This window comes from Delphinus delphis, chromosome 3, assembly GCF_949987515.2.
Source record: "Delphinus delphis chromosome 3, mDelDel1.2, whole genome shotgun sequence".
In the NCBI taxonomy this organism is placed as follows: Eukaryota; Metazoa; Chordata; class Mammalia; order Artiodactyla; family Delphinidae; genus Delphinus; species Delphinus delphis.
In genome coordinates, this window is record NC_082685.1 from 43,886,657 (window position 1) to 43,904,923 (window position 18,267).

The window sequence follows — 18,267 nt, forward strand, 5'->3', positions numbered from 1 at the left end:
TGCCACTGAGACCCTGTTCAGGTGTTGCATGTAAAGGTTTATGTGCTGGGCCCACTGGTGCGTGGGTTAATGGCTGGAATAGTTTAGTTGACTGGATTAACCTCCTTATCCTTCAATGCCTAAGGAATTGGCCATATCTCGGGACATAACTTGTACCATCTCCCATTTCACTGCTTCCTCCTAAGGATTTCTCTGCTGATGGTGACACCTTAAGTTAAGGCTCATTTTTACTTAACTCAGCTGAGGGGGCTTCACAGGCCACCAAGAAGCAATAAAAGGATGAAGGAGAGGGCTTCAGAGGAGCTATGCTGATAGTAGGCAGCAAGGGGTGTTAGTGATGGGAAGGCAAATGGTCCATCAAATCCAGTCCTCTCCTCATGGCCTCTTGTTCCCATCCTTTTACTATTCTGGACTTTCTGATGCCTGTTCCACCCCACTGTTGAGTTTAGACAGTGCACAGGGCAGACATTTTTATTGTTATTGCCTTTGTTGCTAGTTTGTTTTTGAAAGAGCTAAACTTTGGCTGTTTGGTGACTCTAGTGTGATAAGAAGCATGTTGATCCCTCCCTGGAAAACATTTGTTGACTCAGAGGAACTGCATTTACTACAACCATTACCTTTTATTTATGTTTGTCAGTCGCTGGGCAGCTAACTAGACTGTGGCATATGGATCCCCAAAGGCAGAAGAGAAAGACTCCAAATGCTGTTTGCTGCCCGAAAAGGAGCTCATATTTATGATTTCGCTTACCTCATATTGTGAGTTTAAACGTGGTAATTTTCAAGCTGGGAAAACAGTTTCCATTAACAGATCCTGGAAATGTACTCTTTAGTCTTGCAGATACCTTTGTGGGCCAACTCCTTCCCTTTACACATGCTCGCTCTCAAAAACAAAACAAAACAATCCAAAAATCCAAAAAAACCAAAGAAACCAAATGGACTCTAGGTTTGACGATACACAAAGTACTTTGGCCCCAAGACTTTTTTCAGTGCAGGGACGTACAGCCACTACCTAGTTTTTGTGACCCTTCCTTCTCTCTCTCTTCTACCTCTCCATTTTAAGGAAATATAGGTAGAAAGACTCAAAGTGGAGGTGGGTGTCGGTACAGGGACAAAGGAAACTGGGCGTAGGAAGAGAGGGTGCAGGGAACAAGTGAAAGAGAGAATAAAGATTGGTGTTACCATGTCCTTAATTCTCATTTTTGCTGTGAGCTGGGTCTCCTCAGATAGACTGTTGGCTCCCTGGAACACAGATAATGGTTCCTGTGTTTTGAGGCCTCTCTCCTGACAACATTTAGTACAAGTGCTCCATTCTGTGTAAGAGATTGAGAAAGAAATACTTTATTTCCCCCCAAATGAATGAATGAATGGACAAAAATTAAATGCAGTATCATCTTACGTGTTTCTAACTCAGCTGTCTGGCAAACTTACCTATCTGGAACATAATGGAAAAGGACCGGAAAGTGTGCAAAGAAAATGCACAGGGTCATGGGGTGATCATTGTAGTTGTTTTATTGAGGGCTTATTATGGGCCAGGCATTGTATTAAGTGCTTTGCATGCATTATTTTATTGAATCCTATTTGGTTGCACTTTCCATTCCTATTGCACTTTCCATTCCACAGACAAATACATAACTCGCCTACGGTTCTAACCCAGCTCTGTGTGACTCAAGTCCATGCACATGACCAGCTGTCCAAAGCTGGGGTACTGTATGCACTGACAAGCCCCCTCCAGTGCTCGCTCAGGCCCCACACTCACCCAGTCATTTCTAAAACTTTTATTTTGCCCACAGCAGTGACACCCAAGGATCTCTATTCTCCAAGGCCAGAGCAGAGCAAAGGCAGCAAAGGATGAAAACCTCCTCAGAGGCCGTTTCATAAGATGCTAATTTACAACTTGACTCTTTTTTCCTTTCCTTTTTTTCCTCCCTCCCTCCCTCCCTCCATTCCTTCCTTCCTTCCGACAAAAATGATGGTCCTAGAATGATGATCACTTGGGTTCTGGTTCTGGCAAACTGTCCTATAATATGTGTTTTCCGGAAGATCCACCATATTGTAAACCAATGCCGTTGAAAACCGATAATGATAGTATCCTCAAGAAAAGGTTATGCACAACATGTTCAAAATAGAAGTTAAAGAGGTATAAATCTGACTGTAAAATAGTCCCTTCTAAAACTATTACAGGAAAATAAAAGCCAAGAACTTAATAAGATAAGAACCGAGATATGTGCAAAATCCAGGGTCCTGGATAGCAGAGGCCATGCTCCAGACTAGCAGTAGTTTCCAGACATCTACATTTCATGGATGAGGGAAAAAATATAGTGCAGGTGGAAGAACTAACACAGATGTGTGTTAAATGTTAACTTTGCTAAACAAAAATGTTTAAAGAGAGCAACCACCATCTAGCATCACCTCCCTCTGATTGAATGGATGACACTGGAAGAGTCAAAGAAACAGTAAGGACAACATTTCAGAATGAATTTAGGCACATTGTCCTTATTTTCTTCTGTAATTTGAATAAAAAAACAGAACTGCAAGGACCTTAGCAAGGCATTTATAAAGGGCTCAAATATTGATGTTAGTTATGACATTTACTTGTTTGAGTAACCAGATCTCTAGCTGAACTTTTCTTATGCCAAATCCTGTGCTTGGAATCGAGAAAAACAAAGAAACAAAGAAACATAAAGCAAACAAACAAAACAGAATCAGGTATGGTCCTAATTCGGCAGAGTCAGAGTCATCTGAAAATTCCCAGATTTGGACAGATGCTCAGTATAAGGGTGGTGATGGTCCTGGGTCGTCAGGGAACGCAGCTAGGCCTGTAATCGCGGACATGGTGACGTGCATGACATTCGCTCCCCAAGAGGGCCAGTGAGCAGAAGACACCCTCAACTTCCTGAGCCCTGACCCTCAGCCACAGGAGCTGATGGGTCCAGGGGAGCCTTTGAATCAATGAATTATCTTTGGAAATCTTGGGGAGAGAGAAGTTGGAATTCTGGAAATATATTCTTTAGGATGACTTTGTACTCATTAAGGTTCAATATATTCAACTTTGCCCCTGTGAAGAAGTATATTATCATATGCTTGCAGGGATTTTAAAGTTTGGAGAAAGCGAAAACAGCCAGGGGAGATATTTCAGATGATTTTAACTGGCCTCAACTTATGAAAAGCTAAAGATTGAATTCGGGCCCTCAGTTCTAAAGCAGTTGTCCATACTTCCACTCTTGCCCTCAGAACCTTGAATTCAAGCATCTTAGCAGTGTTGTATAAAACAGCTCTTGGAGTTGATGCTCAGCCCGCACTGATATGCTTGACTTCTCCTCCAAAGGGCGCTTCAGATGTTTTGTTCTGTTTTGTTTTTCTGACTGCGCCTTGGGGCACGCAGGATCTTAGTTCCCCAACCAGAGATTGAACCTGCGCCCCCTGCAGGGGAAGCCGGAATCTTAACCACTGGACCGCCAGGGAAGTCCCAAGGAAGCTTCAGTTTTAATCAGACTAGGCTTCTAGGCATCCTGCTCTCCTTCAACCAGTGTGTTTCCTCCTGCTGCTATGCACGTGCATCTTCCTGTTCTCCTTAATTCTTTCTTAATATCTGGTTGCCCTACGATGCTCCTCATGTTTTCCTTGAACACTTGATTTCTCCTTGACCTTTCCTTTAAAATTCCCTGGCACCTAGCAATCAATTCATTGCTCTGCCCACCATTGTTTCATGTGTATTATTAGCCTTAGCCTTTCACTTGATTATAAAGCCTTTGGAGTAAAGAGTCGATGTCTTTGGGTCAGCTCCCCAAATACTTATGAGGGCCAATTAAGTGTCAAGTACTGTGCTAAGTAATTAGTAGGAATGAAGTTACAAACCTCATCTTTCAAGGAATGTACAGTCTAGTGTGGGAGGCGGAAAAGCTTCTCAGTAGTCCATGGAAGGCTAAATCTGATTTTACAGCAAGGGGTATGGAAGTACCAGAAAAGAGAGAGAGGTTAGTTCTGATAGTGGGTGGAAGTGAGAAAACCTTCAGGGAGTCCTCTGTGCCAAGGGAAAAGGGATATCAGAAGCCCTGAGACAGGAATTACAGGGCCTGGGGAGGGAGTGTGGTCATGATGAGGGGAATTTCTGGGAGATGAGGTTACAACTGCTGAGTCCCACCTGTGAACATCCTTGAAGTCTATACTAAGAAGTCAACGTTTTACCTGTGGGCCAGGGAGATATGGAAGGTGTTTAAGCAGGGAGGAGCCTCAGACCAGTAGCCCTTCTATATTAAGCACTCAGTACTAAGTCAATAGGCATCAATTAATTACCCAGTGTAATGACTCATGTAAGAGAAACAGACAACATCAAAAGTTGTAACCCTGGATCCAGGGATAATGGAGATGATAGGTCACTGCAAAGTAAACAGGGCTCGCTTGGAAACTTGGGATTGGTTGTCAGTGGAGGAGGAATTAGATTTATTCTCTGAGATGCTGGAGGGCAGTATTCGATCAGGGAGACAAAGCCACAGGGACACAGATTGCTGCTCAGTAGGGTGGCAAACTTTGGAGCTGTTAGAGCTCTCTGCAAATTGTTATTTGAAAAGTATTAATTAGGTAAGACATTGTTGGTGGGACGACTCCTTGTCAGGAAAAACATGGAGGGAATTCATGCATGAGAGGCAAAGTTGGGATTCAGTCAGTGGGTCCCAGGAGGCTGGTCCAATGAGCCACGCCAATTTGTGATGAAGTTTTTACTAATCACTGGGAAAATGAGGAAAGGGAGGGTTGCATAATCAGTTTCCAGAGAGCCGAAGTTTTCCATTGAAACGACAATCCTTTGTGTGCAACTGATGATTTGCTTTCTTCTTTTTTAGTGTTAACACATTTCTTCTCTTCCTAAATGATGTTGAGGAGAGACAGTAATTTTTTGTTTTGTTTCTTTTCGTATCTTTCCTTGGTGACATAAAAAACTGTCAAGTGTCCCACGCCACCCCCATTTCCTTTTTGGGCATTGATGGTTTGTGATCTCTCTAGGCTGGGAACCACTGGGCTTCCAGGAGAAGAGGCTTCAAGGGGCTCTGCATCTGCCCTTAGGAAGGGGGAGTGTAGCTACTGATGAGTGAGATTTGAAGACATTTAGGGGGAGCCATGAAGAGTGGGAATTTCCGTGCACTGGATAAAGGTCAATATGCAAGCGAGTATGGTCATTCTAACTCTTCCTTCATGGGGCTGCGGGCTTCCAAGGCCCAGGGTGCTCTCTCTGTGCAGAAGGCCCAGCCATCTCCTTTCTCCCGTACACTTTTCCCTTCGTACAGCCATGGCCTGCAGAGGAGGAGGAGAACACCGCTTCTGCTGAGGGTTTTGGGGAGAAACCTTTTCTGGTTGTTTCTGTTCCTTTGTTGAGATCAAACCAGGTTCATTTTGCTGGGAGTGAGAGGCCAGAGCTTTGGCAAGAAACGAAGCTTGCTTGACCTGCCATGCCTGGGGCAGGTGGGGATGCGTGGTTGAGTCTAGGATAGGACTGGGTGTTTGGAGACCTGGGTCTGGACGGCACTCTCTTAATCGTCTCCCTTTTGGACAGTGGTCTCTAAGACCCCTTCTGTCCATAGTCTAGTCTGTGACATCGTCAGCGTGGACCATCTAAGGCAAACACCATCACTGGGCAAAAAGCGAAGGGTCCGTAGGACTCTTCCGGTCCAGTAGCTCGGGGTGGTGGGTGAAATGGGAGAGGTTAACCAATGACCTTCCAAGTGGAAGGAAATAAAGAGTTACTGGGGTTATATCAGGAGCCTCCATTAAAATGCAGGCATCCTCAGGTCTCCTTAAGGGTCAGAGTTGCCTTCACAGCTGTGGCCATTCCAGGTAGTTTCCCCTCTTGAGTGTACCCAAGGGACAGACAGTTCTGTGATCTTAGGAGCAGGAATGTTGGTCAGGCAGTGAGTCAGTCAGAACACAGAGGTTTTGTCTTTGTTTTCTAACTCTACAAAACAACACGAAGGAATTGGTTTAAAAGAAAAAAAAAGCAGAAACACATATAGCACACTCTCTTCTCTCTCCACTTGGGGTTGGAGGAAAGAGTCCGAAGGCCTGATTTGAGTCCCTCAGTCATCTCTGATCAAGTTATCCTACAAGTTCTGTAACTATACCTAGTCCCTGTTGGCCTGGGACTTTCCTGGTTTTAGCACTGTAAGTCCCACATCATGGGAACCTGCTCAGAGCTGGGCAAACCAGGACAGCTGGTCACCCTAACAACGGTACCTGAGTTTTCCACTTGTAAAATGGGAATAATTCTCTTGCCCCAGCTGCCTGTATTGTGAGAATCAAATGAGGTGACAGATGTGAAAGTGCTTTGAGATTAATTCTAGACAAATTCAAGTGGCTGGACTGGACGTGCCGTGAAAGCCACACCCCTGTGGGTTGGCACATGCTCTGCATAGCACACTTTGCCGCTGTGGAACCTATTCATCTTTCAAGCTGCTAATGTATGTTGTTCTCTGCAGTGCTTCCTGTAATGGCCCAGGCAGAATGGATCTAGCCTTCCTTTCTTTCCTGCTGTACTTGCCATCCAAATACAGCAGACTCATGACTTCATTATCCATCATTTACTCCTCCAGCTAGACTGAGTTCTCTTTAATGGTAGGGGCCCTGCTCCCAGCATGATAGCTAACACAGTAGCTGTTTGATACATGTTTGCTGAGTGAAGGAGTGGTTTTAAATTTCTAAGATACATGTTATACCGCATGTTTCTTGAACCTCCAGAAACTGCATACTAGTTTTACATGTGTGATTTGTGTTTCTGGCCCTGTAACTTTCTTTAGGGTCCTGTGGCTAAGATTACCTGATGCAGCACAGAGATCCAGATGGGGACCTGAGGTCTGGCCCCTCCCGCCAGGGTTTCTACAGACAGAAAGCATTTCGAAGGCACGTTTGATCGCCAGGCCACCCCATAATGTGAGATGCAGGTATCACCAGTTCGTGGCAGCTCACAGTAAACCACATCTGGTCTCGTAACGTAGGACCATCTGCCAGCAGCAGGCACATGGCTCTGTGTCAGACACCTCGGAGATGCTTGCCAAAAGATAACGGAGGGAATGAATGAAAGTCTTCCCACCATTAACAGAGGGAGTGGAAACACCATTCAGGATGAGAGCCAGCCACTGGCCTCATCTTGGCCACCTCTGGTTCAGTGAAAAGAAGAAAAGCTGGGCTCGTTCTAAGGACTGGCCAGCGGAAGACAGATGTCAATGTGAAAAGAATGTTGGGCAGACCAGCAGGACTATTATTTACTTGTGGACTTCAAAATACATAAAGGTCATAATGTAGGAGAATGACCTCCTCCAGTTATAGAGAATGGCTCCTGGAGAAGAAAGGCACGCTCTGATCTCCCATGTCCCCACCCCGGACCTGAACTTGTCTCCAGCGCTCGCGCTCTCTCTCTTTCTCTCTCTCTCTCTCTATCTATCCATCTCTCTCCTCCCCCTTTCCACTTCCACCTCCAACCCCTCGTCTCTTCCTTTAGCAGCTCTATGCCTAAGTATCTTGTATAATGGGATTCCATGAGAGATTTTCTATGAGAAAATGATTCCCTTGCAGAAAAACAGTGATAACACAGATGGAAAAAGGATGCATGAATTACCATCTCTTTCACTCTTGTACTGTATGCTTGCTGTGTCTTTTACCTGAAATACTTTTCTCCCCATCTTGCTCATAGATGTTCTCCCCACTGGTTCAAGGCCCTGTTCAGGGACTGCTGCTTCATGCTAGAGGCCTTGCTAGAACTTCCACCCTGGGAAAGGGCAAGGTATTAACCCCTACCTGCATGGTTTTCCCACGTTGCCTTACCTATTGATTGTTCAGTCAGTGGATCTATTTGTCCGTTTATCTGTCTGTCTTTATGGTACTTCCTCTCTTCTTTGGATTAGTGTTAGTTGTTACTGGGTTGTATCTCCTTTCTTTCCTTCTCCCTTGACTGGGACAGCACTCAAAAATTTCAGTAGTTCACACAAAAATCACGATTACGAGTTTCTTTTGAAAAATGAGAAGATCTGGCAATATTCCCATATGTCAATATTAGACGAGAACTGAGTGGAGGCCATCCCCTCTAGATAGGCATATACTCTTTCGTTCACTAAGTCCCCACCATGTCCTAGGATACCCCAGAGACTGTCACTTCTCCATCTACAGCGTAGTGTAATGGATAAGAGCACAGGCTCTGAAGCTGGACTGCCTAGGTTCAAATTGTGGTTTGGCCATCTGCTACCTGTATGACCTTTGATAATTTACTTAACGTCTCTGTGCCACTGATTGTTTATCTGTAAAATGAGGTTTTTTTTTTTTTGCGGTATGCGGGCCTCTCACTGTTGTGGCCTCTCCCGCTGCGGAGCACAGGCTCCGGACGCGCAGGCCCAGCGGCCATGGCTCACGGGCCCAGCCGCTCCGCGGCATGCGGGATCTTCCCGGACCAGGGCACGAACCCATGTCCCCTGCATCGGCAGGTGGACTCTCAACCACTGCGCCACCAGGGAAGCCCTAAAATGAGGTTCTTAATAATACCTACGTCATTGGGTTTTTGTGAGGGGATTACATGAATTAGGGAATGCATATGCGGATTTAGAGGGTCTTGTCATATATAGCAACTGCTCAATAAATATTAACTATAATTATTATTTACCCTAAACTGTGGTTTTGTTTCCTCATGCCTCTGTTGAAAATGAAGAAACCACATACGGGTTTCCCCTGGTCCATTTCATTCATTTTCTTTTCCTGGCCCCGGGGGCATGTAAGCTGCAGTCTCTGCGTTAGATTTTGGGATCTAATCTTGGGAGTGCCACTGTCATGATTTCTGCCTCTTCGCTTTCCTTAAAAGTACTTACTTTAGTGCTTTGAGGATACTATACGGGGGATGTTGGTAGAGTTCAGCTGCATGATCACGGTCATATACTTTCATACTGCTCCTAGGATAATCACTGGTAACAGCGAAAGGCACTATTAAGTCCCTTTAAGAGTTGGTTAATTTAATTTGTATTATATGGTCTATGCAACAGGACTAGTATTTCCTGGTTCTCTGAAGTAGGCAGAGCAAACACATCAACTGACTTGATAACCTGCTCATAAAGTCACAGTATACATGGAAGTTGGCTGGGTAGAAATCAGTCCATGTGATATGCAATCAATAGGAGTTTCCTACAAGGTAAATTTTTTCTTAGGTTCTGTGGGACAGTTGGCCCTTGCTTTACTGAACTGTACCTTGAATTATAGGTGGGGAGAAATAAAGAGCAGTAAGAGGAAAGAGACTGGCGTGGGGAAAAGTAGTGTTTATGGGACTCAAGGAGACTGGCTTGACTAGTACTATGATTTTTTTTTTTAACATCTTTATTGGAGTATAATTGCTTTATAATGGTGTGTTAGTTTCTGCTTTATAACAAAGTGAATCAGTTATACATATACATATGTCCACATATCTCTTCCTTCTTGCGCCTCCCTCCCTCCCACCCTCCCTATCCTACCCCTCTAGGTGGTCACAAAGCACCGAGCTGACCTCCCTGTGCTATGCGGCTGCTTCCCACTAGCTATCTACCTTACGTTTGGTAGTGTATATATGTCCATGCCTCTCTCTCGCTTTGTCACAGCTTACCCTTCCCCCTCCCCGTATCCTCAAGTCTATTCTCTAGTAGGTCTGCGTCTTTGTTCCTGTCTTGCCCCTAGGTTCTTCATGACATATTTATTTTCTTTTTAGATTCCATATATATGTGTTAGCATATGGTATTTTTCTCTTTCTGACTTAACTTCACTCTGTATGACAGACTCTAGGTCCATCCACCTCACTACATACAAATCACTCAATTTCGTTTCTCTTTATGGGTGAGTAATATTCCACTGTATATATGTGCCACATCTTCTTTATCCATTCATCTGTTGATGGACACTTAGATTGCTTCCATGGCCTGGCTATTGTAAATAGAGCTGCAATGAACATTTTGGTACATGACTCTTTTTGAATTATGGGTTTCTCAGGGTATATGCCCAGTAGTGGGATTGCTGGGTCGTATGGTAGGGAGGCAAGAATATACAGTGGAGAAAAGACAGCCTCTTCAATAAGTGGTGCTGGGAAAACTGGACAGCTACATGTAAAAGAATGAAATTAGAACACTCCCTAACACCATACACAAAAATAAACTCTAAATGGATTAAAGACCCAAATGTAAGGCCAGACATTATCAAACTCTTAGAGGAAAACATAGGCAGAACACTCTATGACACAAATCACAGCAAGATCCTTTTTGACCCACCTCCTAGAGAAATGGAAATAAAAGCAAAAATAAACAAATGGGACCTAATGAAACTTCAAAGCTTTTGCACAGCAAAGGAAACCATAAACAAGACCAGAAGACAACACTCAGAATGGGAGAAAATATTTGCAAATGAAGCAACTGACAAAGGATTAATCTCCAAAATTTACAAGCAGCTCCTGCAGCTCAATAAGAAAAAAACAACCCAATCCAAAAATGGGCAGACCTAAATAGACATTTCTCCAAAGAAGATATACAGACTGCAAACACATGAAAGAATGCTCAACATCATTAATCATTAGAAAAATGCAAATCAAAACTACAATGAGGTATCACCTCATGCCGGTCAGAATGGCCATCATCAAAAATCTAGAAACAATAAATGCTGGAGAGGGTGTGGAGAAAAGGGAACCCTCTTGCACTGTTGGTGGGAATGTAAATTGGCACAGCCACTATGGAGAACAGTATGGAGGTTCCTTAAAAAACTAAAAATAGTGCTATGTTTTTTTTGTTTTTAATGTTCTTCCAGAGGAATAAATTTCATTCCCATGGGAATAGGGAATATGATTAAGAGGCCATTATGCTCTTCTTCTGCTAGATGTCTGTGCTGAGGAGGGATGAATAATATATGTAAATTTCCCTGCCTGACTTTCTTTTGTTTGAGAACTGCTGGCTTACTACCTCCATCTAGTTGGGAGGAAGTGGCTCCTTTGCTTAGGGATTCACCTGGGCCTTTGTCCCTTACTCTCCATAGAGAGATGCTGATTAGATATGATGATCCAGCCATGATCCCAGCCCACAGGGCCACTCATAAAACATTCCTGAAACAGGTGGCGCAGAATTTCCGTGCAAGCGCTCAACTCAGGACTACCCCTACCTTTTCTTTCTACTTCCGGACAAATGGATGGAAGCAATGTGGCTATTAGCCGAACGTTTGTGGTACCGAGTGTAAAGGGAATAAAGCTATACATTTGAACATTTCTGTTCCCTGGTATCCTGCAATTTCTGCCCCACTGCAATGAAAAGAAGCCAAGAGAGGTCTGGCCCAGAGAAGGCACTCACCACTTATTTGGATGGATCCCCAAACTAATAGAATAGATGGTGAGTGCCGAGGGGAAGCAGCAAGTTGAGGGGGAAGTTGACGAGCAAAGGGGATTAACATCCAAGAACTCCCGATGCACCCTGAGCTCTTCCTAAGTGATTTTATTTGTTCTCAAGACAATCCTGGGGAGCCTGTTTTAGGATCCCCATTTGGAAGATGAGAAAACTAAGCCTCAGAGGAATTAAATAATGACAGTCAACACTTCTTAGTCACTTTAGTGTGTGCCAGGCACTGTGGCACATTCACATGATCCCATTTAACAACCGCCGAAGTTTATGTTGGTGCTACCTTCAGCTGTTATATTTGGGAAAGTCAAGGCTTTGGGAGGCGAAGTGCCTGAGCGCCTTTTGTCATTAACTGGCAGCCCGTGATTCATACTCAGCCCTAACTTCAGGGCCCCAATGATCAGTCAGTGGTCCACACTGCTTATTGCTACTTTCCCAAGATCACACGGGTTGTAAATATGGGAGACAAGGTTTGAACAGGGTCTGATCCACACAAAGCACATTGTTTCCCACACCCACGAGCCCTGAGTGACAGAGCTGGGACAGGTATCCAGACCTTCCCTGTCCTGGTCTGCCTTTGTGTAACAGCAGCCGCCTTCTTAGAAAAGGCAAAAGGCTGGGCAAGTCTGGAAAAAAGTTGCTGAGGGGAGAGAGGGAGGGGGAGGGGGGGAGGTTGAGACAGAGAGAAAAGAGGTACTACTGTTGACAGCATCAGCCTCTTAAAGCAACATACAATTCGTGTATCAGCGGGAGAACGCAGTGCTTGGGCAGGCGAATCACAGCCCGCGCTGGGCTGCTGTTCTCGCGGTCAAGGCCATTCATTTCCCGTGGGGTTCATCTCCCCAGATCCATCCTTGTCACCTTGCACTCTCCACATTCCTCCTGTCTCTCCTTAATGTGTTGCTCTGCCATTTACGAGCTTCTCCACCAGGCATGGTAGAAACGGAGCCCTAACAGGAGTAAGTGTGCGTCTGTCTTTGGGATGCCGCCAGGATCCTCCAAAGTAAATCTTGCACTGTGGAGCTGCAGCCTAGCCCAGTGCTTCAGGAAGGAGTGCTTTGGCTGTGGAGTGCAAATGGACCTGGTGTCTCATTTCCCCTGATGTTTCAGGATGCCACCTTACAAGTTGACAGAGGCAGGGGAGGATGCCTCTGTTAGCACGGAGGTGGAGGTGTGGAAGAAAGGAGGGTTTGGGAATCAGGATTTGTAGTTAAGCCCTGTCCCACAAGTCACTTTGAGAACCTGGGCAAAACATCACCTCTCTGAATCTTAGCTTCCTCGCCTGTGAAGGAAAATGATAATGCCTAAGTCAAAAAATGAGAGAGGGATGACTGATTGGACATCGCTAGGGTGCTGAATGCATTCGTTTCATATGTATTCATTTCATACGTCACAGTAGGTACACAGCAGGTATGAAATGAATACACAACTCCTCCCCCCGCCCCCCGCCCGTACACTTATGGTAAAGTCAGGCTAAAGTGGTCTGCTTTTCATTGTTGAACTCCATCAAAAGCTCTGCAGAGTTTCTGGAAGCATAAAATGCTTTAGGGGTGTTTTTGTTTCAGTCTGTCATGGGCAGGTAGGGAAGCTTAACAAGCAACGAGTGTGCCCCTTTCTGCTGTTAGGCAGGGGGTCATGATGTCAGCCTGTGATGTGACCCTGCCCCTTGCACTGTGTGCCTCCCCCAAGCAAAGAGTGCAGAAGGGAGGAAGGATTCCCTAGGGATTCAGGCAGTGTAGGCACCTCCCTTCGTGGAGCCTCACTTTTCTTATTTGTATATTGATTGGGTGGGACTAAGTTGCGTGTAGGTGTTGGGGGGAGGATAAATGATCTTTTTCCTCCAAATAATCATCCCTTCCTGATAGTTTCCCTCCTTATGTCCACGCTTGCCTCACACGGTTGGGAAGATCCCAACCTGGGGTCAGGCTGGCTGGGTTGAAAATCCAGCTCTCCAGTTTCCACACCAGGTCACCCTGGGCAAGTTCCGTAACCTCTCTCTGCCTCAGTTTCCTGAATTGTACAGTTAAGATGAAAGCAATATTACCTTCCCAGGGTCGTTGTTAGGATTACATAAGCTAGTGCGCATCACATACTTCAGAGAAGTGCCTGGGATGAGTCAGTGCTTGAGAAATGTTAACAATAGGTCTTAGCATCACCACTAAAAGGCTAAATCACGCCCCCATCCCCCGCCCGGGCTTGTGCGCTGGGTTGCTGCGCCAGTCTCCTAGCAGGCTTTCTTGGTACTCTCTCTGAGCCATCCCACGTGTCCTGACCCGAGAAGCTTCTGTATTGATGCAGCCCTCCTCTGGTAAACCTCCAGTCTCTTTTCAAAGACACACATACACACACGTACACACACACACTTTCTGATTGCCTCTTTGTCCCTCCCTTCTTTTTTTCTCTCTCCCTTTTTATCCCCTGATTCCCTCCCTCTCTTCCTTTCTCTCCAGCTCTTCGGAGGATACAGGCGAATCCAGCCTTTCTGCTTGGAGACCTTTGTCTCTGATCAGGCCCGACCTGGGTCACAGAGTTCAGGGGGTTACCATGACAACAAGCATCCCTGGCTACTCATCAGGAGGCAAGGACCAATTGAAAGGGACTGTCATTTCCCTGGGACATACTGCATTTATTCTCAGCAGTGGGCCCTGCACCAATACCATACTATGGGAATAGGGTGGGAGGGAGGGAGAGAAAGAAATATCAGGTTTTTTTTTTTTTTTAGTGTGTTCTCTGTGGGGGTGGATCACAAGTTGTTCTCAGAGAGACATTTTATTTCTAATGCAGCCAGTGTAGGGGGCTGAGGGTGGGGCTCATGTGTACTTCTCATGAACACAGTTGGTTTCACAAAGAAGAAAAAAATAAGTTATTTGGCTCAAAAGTGACTTTCTGGTAGGTCTAATGGGAGGAGGATAGGGGTAGAGAATTAACATTAATGAGTACCCTCTGTGACAAGCACTTTATGTTATTTCATCAAAACTCAGAGCAACTGCAGTGAATTGTTATTACTCCAATTTTACAGAAGAGAAAACAGAGGCTCATAAAGTTATAATGACTCACGAAGCTAGGTCAAACTGCTGGTAAATTAACGGCCCTTGACCTTGAATTGAGGCAGTTTGACTCCAAGGATCATGATTTTGACACTGTCGTTTCCCTGTCGTTCTCCCATTATATTAATCTTCCTTTTCTTCCCAAGCCACTGCTTCCTCAGAAAACACGTACATCTCTCTTCCCTGACGTCTAACTTGCCTCCCAAAGTGGACTGCTGTGCACCTCTAACAGAATCACTGAGCAGACTTGTGGAACTTGCACATTTCTGGACCCTACCTGGACCTGCAGAATCAGGAATCTCAGGAATCAGAGTCTAGAAAGGGGCATTTTCAACCAGCTTCCGTAGAAGATTTTAATGCATACTAAAATTGGGATATTGTTCTTTTATGGCAATAGATACAACGCCACCAAGAAGACGTCACTTGCGTATTTGTTTCCCAGTGACATTCTGGGTCAGGGTGATTCCCTAAAAATGGAAAACCCTTCTCAACGGCCTTGAAGATACAATCATGTCACATGGTCCCAGTATGGAGGTGGGCAGCTAGGAGACCCTCAACCCCTGGAAGTGAGACCACTCCCCGTAAAACCTTGTGACGTTTCTTCCTAAGTCATGGCCTTGACCTCCCTCTTCTTTTTTAGCCAGACGCCAATACAGACGAGTGGTTCTTAGGAGATATTTTCCAGCCTAGGGTTGTGTGAAGGGAGAAAAATCTATTCAGTAGGAATACGATTGAAACTAAACTGTTGATGAGCAATCTTGAGCTTATGTCCGATTAAAAAATAAAATAGATATAGACAAGATACAGTGCAGTAGGAGGAAGGTAGAGGTAATTGGCAGCCTCTATCGTTCTTGCTTGTGAGCCAGGAATTCTGTACCCCTCCCAGAGATGCCTTCCTCAATCTTCTAGGTGCCCCAGAGGTGAAGTTGAGGTGGGGACACATCTGCCCATTTTCTGTCCTTGCCTGAATCACTTTGTACCTGGGTAGTCCTGAAGCAGGAACACAGAAGTCCCAGAAAGCTCCCATAACAGAGTTCTTTCCCAAACTGCCAAGTCTTAAAGTAAAGGCTATGACTGATGACAGACATAGAGCCGCTTCTTCCATCTGTCCCCATCTCATTATGATCTGTAACCACGTTCATTGTCGCCTACCAAAATGACCACAATGGCTTTTTAAATGACCTCCCTGCCTGTGAGCCTCCTCTCTGGTTCTCGTCGCAAACCACTGCCAGCATCATCTTCGGGAGTCTGTCTGATCGTGGTCCCTCCATCAGTGGCCTTCCATGACCTCTACTGACATCAGATAAAAAATAGAGCGACTTTTGAAATCCCTTGCACTGTGACCACAGCCAGTCGCTCTTGCTCATTAATGCATTCTCTAGTTAAAGTGGATTCTTGTTCCTGAAAACAGGCTCTATGATTTCCCACCACTGTGTTTGTTGTTATTCTGTCCCCTCCATCTGGAGTTCCCTGTCCTTACTTCTCATCTATCACAGTTTCTTCAGGGCCTAACTTGGATGTCACCTTGGCCTCGAAACTTTTGGAAATCCTCCCATTCAGATGTGGACTGTGCTCTTGAGTGTTCCTGGATCTGTTAGGGCACTGAGCAGAATAACGGGTATCTGTGTAATATGGCTCATGAGCTGTGCTTGACTGTGCATCGTTGAGGGGCTGGGATCGCTTCCCTCTCACCACTGCCCCCTGAAGTGCAGCGCACAGTCCTTTGTGTGGAGAAGATACATATTTGGAAAGGAATCTGTGAAGCTGCACGCAAAGCCCAGGGAGTGGGTCTTAGACCCGCACCCACTAAGCTGTAGGAGAAGGCTGCACTGTGCTCCTCCTGTCACCTTGGCTCACACATCTGGCATGGATAAGACACGTGACAGAACACAAACACGTCATGATCACAGGGACCAGAGAAGACGCCGCGGAACCACAGTCGCAGTTAAAGACCAGACTTTGACCAATGTCCCGATTAGGGTATAACTCTTAGCAAATCCATTAAACTCCCGATAGATGGTTTGTGAAGGAGAGTCATTAGTTGAGATTTTAACTCAGGCCCACCTGTTGTGGATTCCTTCTTGAATGGGTAAAACAGGGGTCATGCTCCCTTAGTTAGGAAATTTGAATACATCGTCTCTAACTGAAGGGAGTCTTTATCATAATAAAGACAAGAGACTTCAGTTCAGACCAGCAGATACATTGAGTTGGCACCAGAAGGGCCAATAGATCACAATTAGTGGATTTACCTATTCCCTTTCCCTAGTGACCGGCATTGGCTGCGTAGGTCTTTATCCACAACCTCAGGGCTTCGGAAACAAAATCCAGCCCCTCACCCAATCCCAAGCATGCAGTGACGGCCAACAAACAGCATCTGTTTCAAAGAAACACCACCTGTCCAAATGGAAAATCAAGCACGGAACCACCTTGCTTCCTGAGTATTTGTTTCCAGAGCAGAAGAGACAAATGCCATTCTGTCACTGCCACAGCCTTTTAATGCTCTGTAGGGACAAGCCTGGCCTCTGCCAAGTAGACTTGGCAAGTTTTAGAGGAACATTTGGGCCTTAGATATCGGCTCTCTGACCTTCTGGGGCAGAGCTGGGTGATCTGCCTTGGAGGAACCTGGACCTTTTTCCAGGCAGGCTGGAAGGGAGTGAATGCCCCAGAGGTGTGGTCAGGTCTGGCTTTATGGAGAGTGGTGCAGGGGACCGCCAGGGAGGTCCTTTCTGGCTGTGGGCACTGGCCCTAAGTCTGGAGCACATCTGCCTTGTGAGGGCAGCCAAAGCCCCACCTTTCACAGGGCAGAAGAGAAGTTTGCAAGGTCTGTAGTGTAAAACACTCCTAAGGAGTCTGCAACTTTGTGAATGACTAGATGGTCTTTGAAAAGGTATTTTCTACAATTCTAAATAATCTGAAGACAACATTGATTTCCTCTGCCATATCCTCTTTAAGCACATTTAAGCCCCTTTTCAGTGGGGAACAGAGGTATCATGTCCTACCCCTTCACTCTTCTCCTCATTTCCCACCTCTGTCATGCAGAATGGTTTGTGGGATCAGATCAGTGAATCTAAGATTGTTGCATCAGGCACATGTGTCTGTGGCATTTGGCTTGCCATGACTCTTTGGTGTTTGACCATGACTTGGGGAGTCAGCATCATTTGGGGCATGTGAGACAGAGACCTGAAGGAAGCCGGGCTGGACTGTGGGTGTGCATGTGTGGTTACTCATATTTTCTGTAACCGTTTTGCAATGATATGTTTCATGGGACCGCTACACTGCTGGTTGCTAGAATGACTCCTTTTATTGCTGAGATGAGAAGTAGGTGAAGAGGGACGTTCCCAGGCCAGAAACCCAAGGCTCTCTTAGGATGAGCGTTGCTCTTCTGTTTTCGAGTCAGGGAGCCCCATGGCTCTCATAAAGGTTGCCAATGGAGAGAAAGGAGCACTGGGAGAGAGCTGGGGCCATGTGGGCTCCATTTAGGTATTCTGTTTTTTTTTGTTTTTTTTTTTTTTTGCGGTACGTGGGCCTCTCACTGTTGTGGCCTCTCCCTTTGCGGAGCACAGGCTCCGGACACGCAGGCTCAGCGGCCATGGCTCATGGGCCCAGTCGCTCCGCAGCATGTGGGATCTTCCCGGACCGGGGCACGAACCCGTGTCCTCCGCATCGGCAGGTGGACTCCCAACCACTGCGCCACCAGGGAAGCCCCATTTAGGTATTCTTGACTTGCACATCAACCATCTGTGATCTTATCTGGAAGATGTTCCTTTTCATGTCTCTTTCCCTTTCTCTTTCTTTCTCAAAATCAATAAATGACTTGTTATGTCTCACAGAGATGTAAGCAATAGAATTAGGTATTTATT

At 45.6% G+C, this 18,267-nt stretch overlaps 1 protein-coding gene across 2 annotated transcripts in view; it reads right to left on the minus strand.

Moving 5' to 3' along the window:
* GRIA1 (glutamate ionotropic receptor AMPA type subunit 1) overlaps positions 1-18,267 on the minus strand; it is a 304,530-nt gene that overhangs the window by 19,189 nt on the left and 267,074 nt on the right. The window lies entirely within an intron of this gene.